The 12,301-nt window shown below is 41.4% G+C and overlaps 1 long non-coding RNA gene across 1 annotated transcript in view; it reads right to left on the bottom strand.

The window, feature by feature from the left end:
• The window catches only part of LOC107323687, a 122,394-nt gene that overhangs the window by 95,686 nt on the left and 14,407 nt on the right, over positions 1–12,301 (bottom strand). The window lies entirely within an intron of this gene.

The following is a 12,301-nucleotide window of genomic DNA, read 5'->3' as shown; positions in this document are numbered from 1 at the left end:
AAATCAGTGAACTGGCAGTGATGCCATTTATGTTTTTTCCTTTCCTGTGTGCGTACACACGTATGTAGTGTGTATGCATCCATATGAGTAAGCACTTCATCTCCATGAGGATCTTTCCTGATCCTGTCCCATCTCTGGGTTTACCACCCTCTCCCATCCCTTATTTCCCTGCTTCAATCAACCTTTTGCTCTACACACCCCCCAAAGCAATCCTTACTATAAACAATACTATACTGTACTGGCAATAAGCACACACTGGACCATCACAACAGACCATATTCCTCAATATCTCCTATTTGGCCCTCTTTGTCATTCACTTTGCTGTGCAAGTGCAGCAGTGGCCATTAGAGGGCAACGGGGCATGGAGATGAAGCTTCCTTTACTGGTTATTAGATGACAGCTATCACCTCAAATCAATTGTGAATATACTGCATCCTCTGACCTTGAGCTATGGATTCAGACACATTAGCAAGGACATCATCTGCCAGGAAGAGTGGGGGACTGGAGCATGTTCACATTTGCAGACACAGTGGCACCAGGCAACTAATAAATTGCCTCAGCCCACCCCTGCAAACGTGACACCATCAGCAGCACGTTAATTGATTTTTTTTTTCCTTATAGTAGATCTTCAATAGCCTCATAGCATCGCATAAATCATTACCACCATTGTAAGTGAATTAAAGGCTGTAGGCTGAATCTACCGACATGTAAATCAGACAAGATGCATGGAAACATTGCAGATTTCCTAGCTGAAAGACCCTGAAAATGCAGACCTTACTATCTACCACCCAGCTGGGCTAACGTCTTTCCAGTGCTATGAAATAAATGCCTTTTGTCATTTGTCATTGACTGATAACATCAGTAAATGTGAACCTCAGCCATCATCTACTTACTATTATTTACCAAAGGCTGAGAAGTTCCAGCCTTTAATCATCACTTTATTGATAACTTCCCAAGCATCTCACTGCTGGATGCTTCTAATCTTCCTCTGTTGCTGAGGAAATGGGAAGCCCTGGGGAAGGAGCAGGGATGTCTGCTGGGTTGCCAGCAGTTGCCACGGCTCCCAGATCACTTTAAAGCCATCTTTAGAACAGTGGCACCAATATTAATGGGCTGTTACTGACATTAGATCCATAATTCCACATAATGCATGGCCCTGGCCTTTTGAAGGTCTAGGGGAAAAAAAAAGCAGAGGCTGAAATATTGATAGATGTGTCTGCAAGAGCTATTAAAAAAGGAGAGAGCAGTTTCTATGGGATTGGTATAGGCTGATACCCAGGACCAGAGGGTAATGTTGGTCATGTACCCACTAAAATAGCTCTGAGTGCAGAGAACTGAACAGGAGGATAAATAGAAGGAATAATAGGACTTAACAGGACATCAGGAACAGCACTTTCATCAGTCAAAAAACCATTGTGAAAGACTGGAGTCTCAGAACAGGTGAGGACAAAGCTTGGGAGCTCTCAGCTCAGAAAAGGTCTCTTACATCTGTTCATGCATGTAGGAAGAAATGAACTGCTCTTCTGCCATACACGGAATCTATTTTTTCATGTCCCGAAGTGCACTACAGTAATGTATTTTCCATGTCGATTTTGCAGCTGCCACAGACGTGCCCCTGAATCCCATCAGCGAATACTTCCCATTCAAGTGCTGCAATGAATTGCTAAACATGCTTTATATTCACCCCAAAAGGCCTGCTGCCCAGCCCTACTCTACAATAAGGCATTGTAACAGCAGGAAACCCATGAGACAACTAGAACAAACAATGGAAAAAAACACAGACCCCTATCAAGGTGTTGAAATAGATGCAGAAATGCCAACTGAGCACCTACATACTTTGCTGTAGACATCTGTTACAAGTCCACACTACATATAATGCCTTCACTTCTGGTTTACAGCCAGATCTCATGGCAAGGCTCCTTCTTTACCTCTCAGAAGGTGCCAAGGGATCAACTCCCAGACCAGCGGTCAGATTTCTTGGCACTTAACATCTGCAGTCAAGAAATGGCTTTTCAGAAGAGTTTAGCATCTTCTCTGCACCCGGTACATTAAGCTCACCCACCTGGAAACTCAGTTTCAGCCTTTAGTCCCCCATGCTTTGTCTCCACGTGTATGAAATGAGGACACAAGTTCCCCTTTCCTCTCCTTGATTGTCCCTCAAGACTCAGCTGGCTACAGAGGGGATGCTCAAGACACCACATTGAGCTGAGCCCACAGAAGGCTCTTTTTGTTAAATGCATTTATAGTAGCTCACACAACAGCTCCAGTATCAGTTCACTTAATGCTATAACATGTCGAAAGAGAACCATAAGGATTACCAAAGTGTTTATTAAAAAGTGATCTCATGTAACCATCTCTCTAACATCATTTTTGCAGAAGTCTTTAAGAATCCCTATGAGCAACACAAATAACCCTGCACAGGTCCCATCACACTGCAGCAGACCACCATCCAAAATGGGTGAGGGATAACCGGAAAGGACAAGAGGAGGAGACAAAGCACAGTAGGACCCCAAATCACCCAGCAACCATCAGAGAGCTGTAATTTGCTGTGAATTTTTCATGCTAGAATCAGCTGTGTGCTGCAGGCATGAAGCTGGATGGAAAATATACCTAAAATATTAATGACCCAAAGCAGAGCACAGGCAGGAAAAGCTCTACAAATGAGGACAGGAGCCTTAGGTAGCCTAGTAAAATTGCTCCTGTTTATTTTACTGTAAAACTGGTGGATTAAAACACCTTGCACTGCCCCAAATGCACTAGGAAGGAAGAAAGGTGGATTCCAGGCTTTGGCTCTTCCATAGTGGGTCTGCACATACCATGCAGACAGATTTCTCCCTTTTGCTGATAAAATTGGACCCAGAACTCTTTAAACTTCACTCAAGACCTCGCCATCAGTACAAACAAAAGCTCTAATTCATGCTAAAGTAACATTATTTGGTTTTCCTTGAATTGCTTTGAGCAATCTGTTTAATTGGGAGGTAGTCCTGCCTATAGCAGGGGGGTAGAACTAGATCTTAAACACCCCTTCCAACCCAAACCATTCTATGATATTAGGGATTTTACCTCCTTCCTTCTTCACATTACCATTTCTTTGCCTTAAAAGCCATCCTGACATGGAGTTCGATTCATTTACACAATCACTGCAGTCATTGGGAACACAGCAATCAGAAGAGTCTTCTCATTGCTTATTTAAAACATGCCGAGCAGCGTGGATGATTGTGGGATATATGCCAAATTACCCCAAACAGAAAGAGGGAAAAAAAGCAGTTACACACACACATATTCTGAGCATCTGCAGAATACACTACAGTGTGTGGGAGTAATGCAGAAGCTCCAATATTAGCCTTTAAAATATTCATGGGCCAGCAGTTGCCTCTTTACACCAAGAATAAACCTGCTAGAAAGTGCTACTCGATATGGAAGAAAAAAAAAAGAGGTGGTAACATTTGGCCTGCTGAGTTTCCACATTGCGCCTCGTTAGGGAAGTCACAATACGATGGGTATAGGAAACCATCCGTACGTTGCAGAGCATCTTTCACTCAGATTGATTTTGACATGTTTAGCAAACTGTGTTGATGCAAACCGTATCTCAGCAGCTGCAGTGGAAGGCAGAAAGTGGGAGGTTTTGCAAAAGCTGGGATTTGGACCACCCTTAGTGCTGTGAAGTGAGAGCTGCTGGTGCTCAACCCTGCTGCAAAGCGTGGGTGGCTGCAGTGTGTCCTGTCTCCAAGCTTGGGAGACACAAGACCCTTATTGGAACTGCTAACGTTGCTCCTTTCCCAGTTAGATGCTGTTGCCATTAATGGCACTTGGCATCCCTTTCAAACAGGATTTGCTTTGTGAATCACAGATTCATTAAGGTTTGAAAGACCATTAAGGTCATCTAGTCCAACTGAGGCCAACCCATGCCATTCTTACCCAGTAAAATTAAAAGGTCCTTTCCCCCCTCCCCCAAAGCGACACAGTGAGAAATATCCATTCTTCATTATGTTACCTATCAGTGGGCATGGTGGTGATAGGTTGGACTTGATGTTCCAACCTCAATGATTCTAGAAATCTATGATATTTTTTTGCTTGACTTTTTTGCACATCTTACAAAACTCCTTCAGCTGTGACTGCATCCTGCCAAGCCAATGGTCCTCATCACAGCCAGGAAATCTATGTGGGAAGTGGAACATCCACATATAGATACATCCAGAAAAAGCCAGAACCAGGGAAAGAACAAGATCCTTATTGCTTACCGTCATGTTACAAAACATGCACACAGCTTCAGCCACTATAAAAACAGTTGTAGCATCATTCTTACTGCTTCCCAGGTAATAACTGCCAATGAGCTCCATCTCATATCCATCAATAAGACAAGAGGGAACAGCCTCTAGTCATGTCAGGTTGGATATTAGGAATAATTTCTCCTCAGAAACAGTGGTCAGCATTAAAACAGGCTGCCCAGAGAGATGATGGAGTCATCAACTTTAGAGATGTTTCAGGAAAGGGTGGTTAAAATACTTAGGGACACTATTTGTGAGCAATATTAGAGGCAGGTGGATGGTTGGACTAGATGACCATAGAGGTATTTTCTAACCTTAGTGATTCCGTGATCTCTGCCAAGGTCAGCAGCAACATTTTGGTTTAATGCGACCTTCACAAACCATATTTGCCTCCCAACCTTTCCTCTCCTTATATTACAATATAAAAATTGCATTTTCTGACTAAGCTTCTGTTGAGCTGCCTGACGGACAATAAATATAATCACACTTAAGTTAACGGGCAGGGCACCAAAACCAAAAGCTTTCATTTTCATTAAACTTCATTATATGTGGCACGTCTTTTATCAAATCTGTCTCCCATATTCACTTTATTAAGAAGTCCATCATTCCAGAATGCTTAATGTAATCAGCAAGGACAGGCAGTAAATTTATATTAAACACGATAGCAGGTGGGACACAGGCTCCTGAAAGAGTAAATATATCCCAAACCCATCTTCAGAAAGGATTTTGAAAGGACATTCAAAATGAACAGGAAGCCATAATTCAAAGCACATGGGGAATTATTCTCAAAACAGAAGAAAGAAACAAATTGTTTCGGCTACAAATATGCTGTGATACTTACAAAACCCAAATCAAAGCTATTTAGATGAGCATGGAAGATAAAAAGCTTAGATATCTTTGAGTACCCAACCTCAGGACACATGTTATAATGAGGATCCAAGCCTGCAATCTGCCACATATCAACAGATTGACGTGCAATACACAGCCCCAATGTTAGCTTTAAGAGTCATAGTTAAGGCATACATAACATAATTTACCTTAGAGTACACATGCAGTATGAACAGTTAATTTCAGGGTATATAAGGATCCTATTCCTCAGGATAAGGAGTGACCGATGTAAAACCTTTTTGCTCAGGGCATCCACACAACAGAAAACTCCTCCTGAGTCACACAGCTCATTTTCTTTTGCGTCTCCACAACCTAAATAAAGTCTGCACTTAATTCTAGGAGCTCTGGCCCACCAGGTCACTGCAGAGCTGTGCAATGGGTAAGAGATGCTTGTTTAATCTGACATGAGCATGCAAGCTGTGACCTCCCTCCAGGATCACTCCTCCCTTGGCTGCTTGCAATCTTTGGAGGGGAATTAAAAAGCCAGACTTCTTGCAGGTTTAAGCAACCCAAGCCTTCATGACTGAAAAAACTCTACAATTCTCATTCCTTGCCAAAAAAACACCCATATCAGTTCATCAGAAAGAAAAATCCAGACCCAATGAATTAAGAATTCAGAGCCCATCACACTCATGTCACAGATTTAATCTGTGAAAATCAATTTTCTACATGAATAAGGATAATTTTGTGCCAGCTTCCATTTACTTGACAAGTGATTTGCTGTATAAAAACAGGATTTGCATGGGGACTTGTCAGCCAGCCTTCTCCATAGAGCTCTTTCCAACTAGTACAGCAGCAGCTATTGTACAAGGCTGTTTCTTGGCCTGAGGATGACGGAGCTGCTGCAAGATGAAGTGTGACTCCACACTGCATAGAAAGCTTCCTGGATATTCCATAGAGAGAAACATCCCTGAATACATTCAATAAATGTGAGCATATGGCAGTGGTTCGAAGGCATGGTAGGGATGGGGTTGCTTTTCATTATCTTAGATGTATTTTCCAACCTTATATCCATAATTCTACCCTACAACATCTGTCTCGTTTCAGCTAAACCTTACCCCTGCATTCTGCCATGCACAACCTGTTCAGAAGGATGCTACTATCTGTTCTCTGGTGTAGTCACCACTCAGTTATAACAGTAACAAAGATTTTAATCCCAACTTCCAGATTCCCACTCTAAGAAACAAAACACCCCACCATTGCCTCTAACACATGCAATAGCAATGAAGGCTTCTTCACATACAAGCTGGAACCCAATTTCCAGAGCCTGCTGCACAGACTAAGTGATGACTCAGTGAGAGGAAGCTGCCAAAACCAATCTGGGTCCTGCACTGTTGTTTACATCCTATAAACAGGAGCGTAAACTGTGTGTGAAGATGGAAATAGAAACCACTGTGCATCATGGCACCATGCACTGCTGCCAAAGAGCAACTCAGCACTGAGTAACACATACTGAAAGAATCAGACTATTGCTTGCATTTGTATTGTCTGATAGCACCTGGGATTTACAAAGTACTTTGAAAGCATTAATTAATCCTCCAAATAGCCCCGCACAGTCAGCATATAGGAGTTTAGTGTTGCAGCCTCACTTTTTACCACCTGGAAGGCTGCAGCTTTACATGATCTTCCCAAAGTCGCAGCTGTCAAAAGCTAAATAGGAAGTTGTAAGAACTCAGGTTTCACAGAATCACAGGGGTTGGAAGGGACCTCTAGAGATCAAGTCAGTGCTCACAAGGCAGTTTCCTCACTTTCCATACACAGCCTCAAATTCTCAGTGTCCCTAGGCTTGCAGGAAGCAGTCTATTCCCAAAGCTTAACATCTGCTAAAAACAAGGAGGCTGCTGTTTGCTTTCTGAGTTTGATTTAGAGCTATTGCCATCACCCTCCAAGAAAAACCTTTGCTTTGCAAGAAAGAAATGCAGAGTTGGGTGTTCATACAGTGCTGCGTTCACCTGCAGGTACAGTCAGGAGTGTGCTGTGTTAGTAAGGTCAGGTCTTTGGAGAAATGCTGACCTGCATAGTGATACAACCCTTCAAACCATCAGTGAAATGCCCAATAAGCTGCCTAAGGGGTAATTCTGCCATTATAAGGGGGTAATTTTCTGCAATATCAATTTTCAGATGGAGTATTAATGGCATTCCTTCATCAGGAAGAAAAAAACAGTGCCCAAGAAATCCCATATAATCAAGGGATCCATAAACAGAGATGTTGAACTGTACCCATACCAGAGCTAATTGTCAGTGCTTCACTGAAATGAGGCAACAGCAGAATTGTTCCCATCTCATACCTATAACAAATAGGCTGAATATGTACCCTATAAATCTTAAGGTCTGTCATTAACAAAGCGCCTGCTGCAGAACAGGGCACATACATCTCAGGCTGCCCCAGCTCAGAGACAAAGCATCCTCTGCTTAAACCCAACACCTTCAGCCTCTTTATTAATGTCTCAAAACAGCATAATGGATGGGAATCCTTCCACAGCAGGTAGTGGAAAGCAGCAGGCAGCTTTATGTCAAAGAATCCATCTCTCTCAACCGTATATGCATGGCAGAGCTCAAGATGTTTGTGCTGCTCATAGGTTACGGTTCACCCTCCATTCCCTTTTTAAGGCAGGATTTCTAACACAAAAATAATCACACTGGTCAGGACAAAAATGATATTTTCTTGATATCATGTAATTCAGAACTCTGGCTGAAATTTGATTTGGTCTGAAGAATACACAAGTATTTTAACTTAAAAATGAGGTTCCAGATAAGCAAGCAACCCTTTACTGTCTATGGTAAATTCCTTTTTGAGGTACCCACAGGGAGAGAGGATTTCAAGGCAATCTTGTCCTTCCAACATAGGAAAATACAATGTGACCTCAAGCATGCACTCTTATGTTAACCTCAGTATCTGCTTTATTTTGAGAGAAGCTGACTCTGCAGAAACCTTTGTTGGAACATTCCCGGAGGGTATTGTAGATTACAACAGGGACGGCTGAAATGTCCTGCTGCCAAGAGAAGCAATTAAGGAAAACTAACAGAAAAAGGGAAGAAAAGCAGCATCAAGAAACTTCACGTCAAGGTTAAAAATAACGGATTAAGTGGAACCACACTCTGATTACTTCATCTGGAGAATTTATGGGACTCGATTTCACAGCACAGAGTGATAGATGAAGAATTACACAGATAAACACAGCAGGCTTATTTCTCCCCATAACATTTGTTTTGTTTTAAGCATCAATCAAAGGCATGTGGGCACAGCTGACAAATGGAGATGTTTCTTAACGTTCCTATTTAGGAGACCCACTTAATCGGCAGCAATTTTGCTGCAAGGCTTTCTCAATTCAGCCATTATTAAAAAGCCACATTGCTTACAATAAGAAAGCAACCTGTAGTGTGTGAACTGTCTGGATTGCTTTGCCTGCTTAGTTTAATTTAAAGCTTCTGAACGCAGCGTAGCATCTTAGCGTGGATTCATCTTTTAACTAAGGAGCATCTTATCTCACCCAGATGTACATACCCTCCACCCATCAACAAGGCAGAGGTACAGCAAGTCACTAAGTGATGGCATCAGCATTAGTCCCCAGCACTGAAAGGACAAACTATGTCACGTTTGCAGAGCCTGACCTTCTTTAGCTAGTTACTAAGATACATCAAACAGCATCTTCACCTCCCAGAAAGGAAAGGGCAGTAAGAAACCTGCTGATGCCAAACCATGCATTAACATAAAGCAGTCTGCATTGTAGGTATAGAAAGACTGTTCAATGCAAATTAATTCTGAATAATACATCAAATCATAGATTTCCCCGCTTGTTCTTTTGTCTGCATTGCAGCTGAATCCTTGCTACAACTCATTACACTGCTGCCTGCAACTCAAGCTGCTCATTTGATTGTAAGTATTCTTAATGGGATTTAGAAGCAGTTTAATGAGGTTAACAGTGATCAAGTATTAATTCTGAAAAACACACCAAAATTTAAGATTCATGAAACCAGCTGTACATGGAACATGTACATGAAACCACCTGCTGCAAAATACAGGAGTTATACATGAGTGTATTCATTAAGTCTTTGGACATTGACTCTACCTAAATATTTCAACCTCTTTTATATGTGCATCACGTTGACATCACTATTAACCATTTGCACTAGCACCATGCCCAGAGGCAACCCAAAAAGATGCCATGGACACCATAAAGAGCCATCTGCATGCTGGCATTTGTAGCCCTAAGATATTGGAGATCCCATTTCTCTGCCTCTTACAAAGACTTCAGGGCTCACACCTGCCCTTTGACTTCTGATTTTTCAGATGGATGTTTACTGTCAGACACACTAATGGTCTGTGCTGGGGTCAAACCACTACAGCTCTTCCTGTCAAGCTGGTTACAAGTTTCCTCGCCATCACTTTGGCTGAGTGTAGGAGCAGCTGAGTGTCATTAAATCGACATGTCATTGATCCTCTGGGTGGTTTTTATCTTTTTCCTCTTGATACCTGACAGAACAGGCTGTTGTGGACATCATCAGCAAAAATACATGTATTATCAAAGACCAGCTCACAGAATGAGGGTGAGCATGGACTGGATCTACCACAGTTAACCCTAGATTTTCAGACCTTGCATTTGTACTTCTATGCACTTTGGCCCAGCACTAATTATGCTGATTATATCACTTAACATCCAAACTTATTCATAAATATAATGGTTAAATAAATGTTAGAACATACACTAATGCTGTCATATTCTACTATAAAAGGCATTCCTGTAAAATAAGAGAACATCACCTGAAAGGCACATTAAGAAACTTGGAAAATCTTTGCCATTGCACAACTCAGGTTCTCCAAATCAATAGGAGCCAGAGTAACAAACTTCATTTATTGAGCTAGAACTACCTGAAGTTATTAAACACCTCAGTCCATGAATGACAAAGCCAGCAAGGTCAAAACTGCCTACAAACCTAATGAATTGTCCTCCCTGGCACATGAATTTTTAATCTTGAAACCAAATTAATGTGAGAATAGCCCCAATGATGACATCTGCTCCAAGCTCCTAGAAACTACTGTGCCATTTGCAAGAAACTAAACAGTGACACTTTGCTACTACGCCTGCACAGAGATGTTTATACATTGGAACTGCAATTTAGACTGGCAGGAAGCTGAAACCAAATGTTGCAACACATTACTAGGACATCACTCAGCTCTGTCCTACTTTTGGGTACTCCTGACAAGCTCTTGAAGGTTGCAGGGATCTGTGTTAGACAGAAGGTCTGGCCTTATGCATGAGAAGAGATGAATAATAATCACTGGCACTGTGGCAAGATAAAGTCTCAGCTGCAGGAACAAAATCATTGCATATTGCAACACTGTGAAATACATTGTTATTCCATAGAAGTTCTCTCTCTTGTAAGCAATCTGGCAGTTTGTTAAAGTTGCCTTGCAAAGCTGAGTTCACATGTTCAAGGCAATCAAGTACCACTCCCTCTTTAATTCTCTCATACACTGAATTCATTGTAAGTGCAACTATATCTGCTAACTAAATATCAGCCTCCAAGTCTGTATCGATGTGAATGCAGGGGTATTTCACAAGCCAAGATATGGGTTTAGCTAATATGGGCTCTAAGTACACCTCCACTACAGTGCTAAGCAGAAAGCATCAAGTTATAACAGAGTTTCAGTGGGTATCAGAAACAATCATACACTGGAGAAATTACACACAGTAAGTTTCCCTTTCCAAAGCAAACTCAGCTGTCTCTGGCATTGCATTGTGCTGTGCACATAATAGACCCTTTGTCAGCAGCAGAGCAGGAACAACAATCATCCCTGTTAGAAAGGAAAATGAAGACTGAACCTCAGAGAAGAACTGAGCTATTGGGATAAATAGATGCAATCCCCTTCTAAGGGTAAAAGTACATGGGAAAGAGTGGAATAGATGAGCTTTCTTTGCAGAGATGAGTAACATTGTGAAGATGTAGATAAGTTAGATGACTTCCCATAGCATTTCTAGCTAAGAGTTGGTGAATAACAGAACAAAAAGTCTCAACATTAACATTTAAGCTGAGTGAGTTTTGAGGCAGTTCTCTATGACAAACCATGACACTGAAACTAGGAGGTGAGTCAGCTACAACATCAGCTCCATTCAAGGTAATTGGCCTGCAGCCTTTACAGTTTTGTTTCAGAGAGGGTAGCAATATTCAAGGCAAAGATATCCATGGATTAATGCTCTCCTTCTGCAGCTGATTTTAGTAAGCAGTAAATACATCAGGGATATTTATAAAACACATTACAAAGGCTTAGTGTATTTACACAGTAAACTACAGCTTATGATGAAACCACTTCATCCAACACTGAAAGGAAATGTTAGAACTAAAGTTGTTCAGTAGCAATGCTGAAAAACCAAGTCAGGGCCAGAAATGAAAGCAAGCTACATTCCTAGCTGAAACGACAGAATAAATGCATTTATTCTGTATTTAGATCTGCAATTCATTCTGTTTTCTTCCCATTTTAATATCTCCTTGGTCACATTGAGAGCCACTTCCCATTCTCACTCACACCAGCAGTTGCCCTTTGCATGACTTCAAGAAAGATCAGCTCATAGTTCTGAATTACTTTCCTGCTATAAAACACTGTGATGAGTTCAAGCTTTTCTTTCCAGTTCTTGATGATGATTGGATTGCATTACAAGTATTTAACTCAAACAGTCCTCAATTATATTTGAGATTTCCTGGAAGTTCTGAGGTAACCACCATATAAAATCGTTTTTCTTCTTGTCTTGTTGGATTTCTAACTTGCTCACGTTTAATAACAGGACAGCAGACCATTAGCAATGAAGCTAAAATGACTGCCATTAGTTATTTATTGATTTGCTATAGTGAGAAGCAGGGGATGAGAAATAGACTTTTTGCTTTCCACTGGCCCATAAAATTACACTAATAATCTGAAACAACATTGCTTTAAGCTTTTACCCATGTTCCTCAGTTATTCTCAAGCACAGAATCTTCCCCATCTCATTTTGTCAATGAGCAGTTTAAAGGAAGCTGTATCCATTAGTTACCCACTTAACATCTGCCAATGCTAAGTACATGCATGAACATACACAGCTTGAAGTGGCCAGAGAAATCATTCCTGCTATCAAAGGCAACGCAGGGCACAAGAGAACAAATAACTAAAG

This window comes from Coturnix japonica, chromosome 22 (genome assembly GCF_001577835.2).
Source record: "Coturnix japonica isolate 7356 chromosome 22, Coturnix japonica 2.1, whole genome shotgun sequence".
Lineage (NCBI taxonomy): Eukaryota > Metazoa > Chordata > Aves > Galliformes > Phasianidae > Coturnix > Coturnix japonica.
Note: the sequence above shows the minus strand (reverse complement) of the source record. Positions and strands in the feature narration are given on the sequence as shown.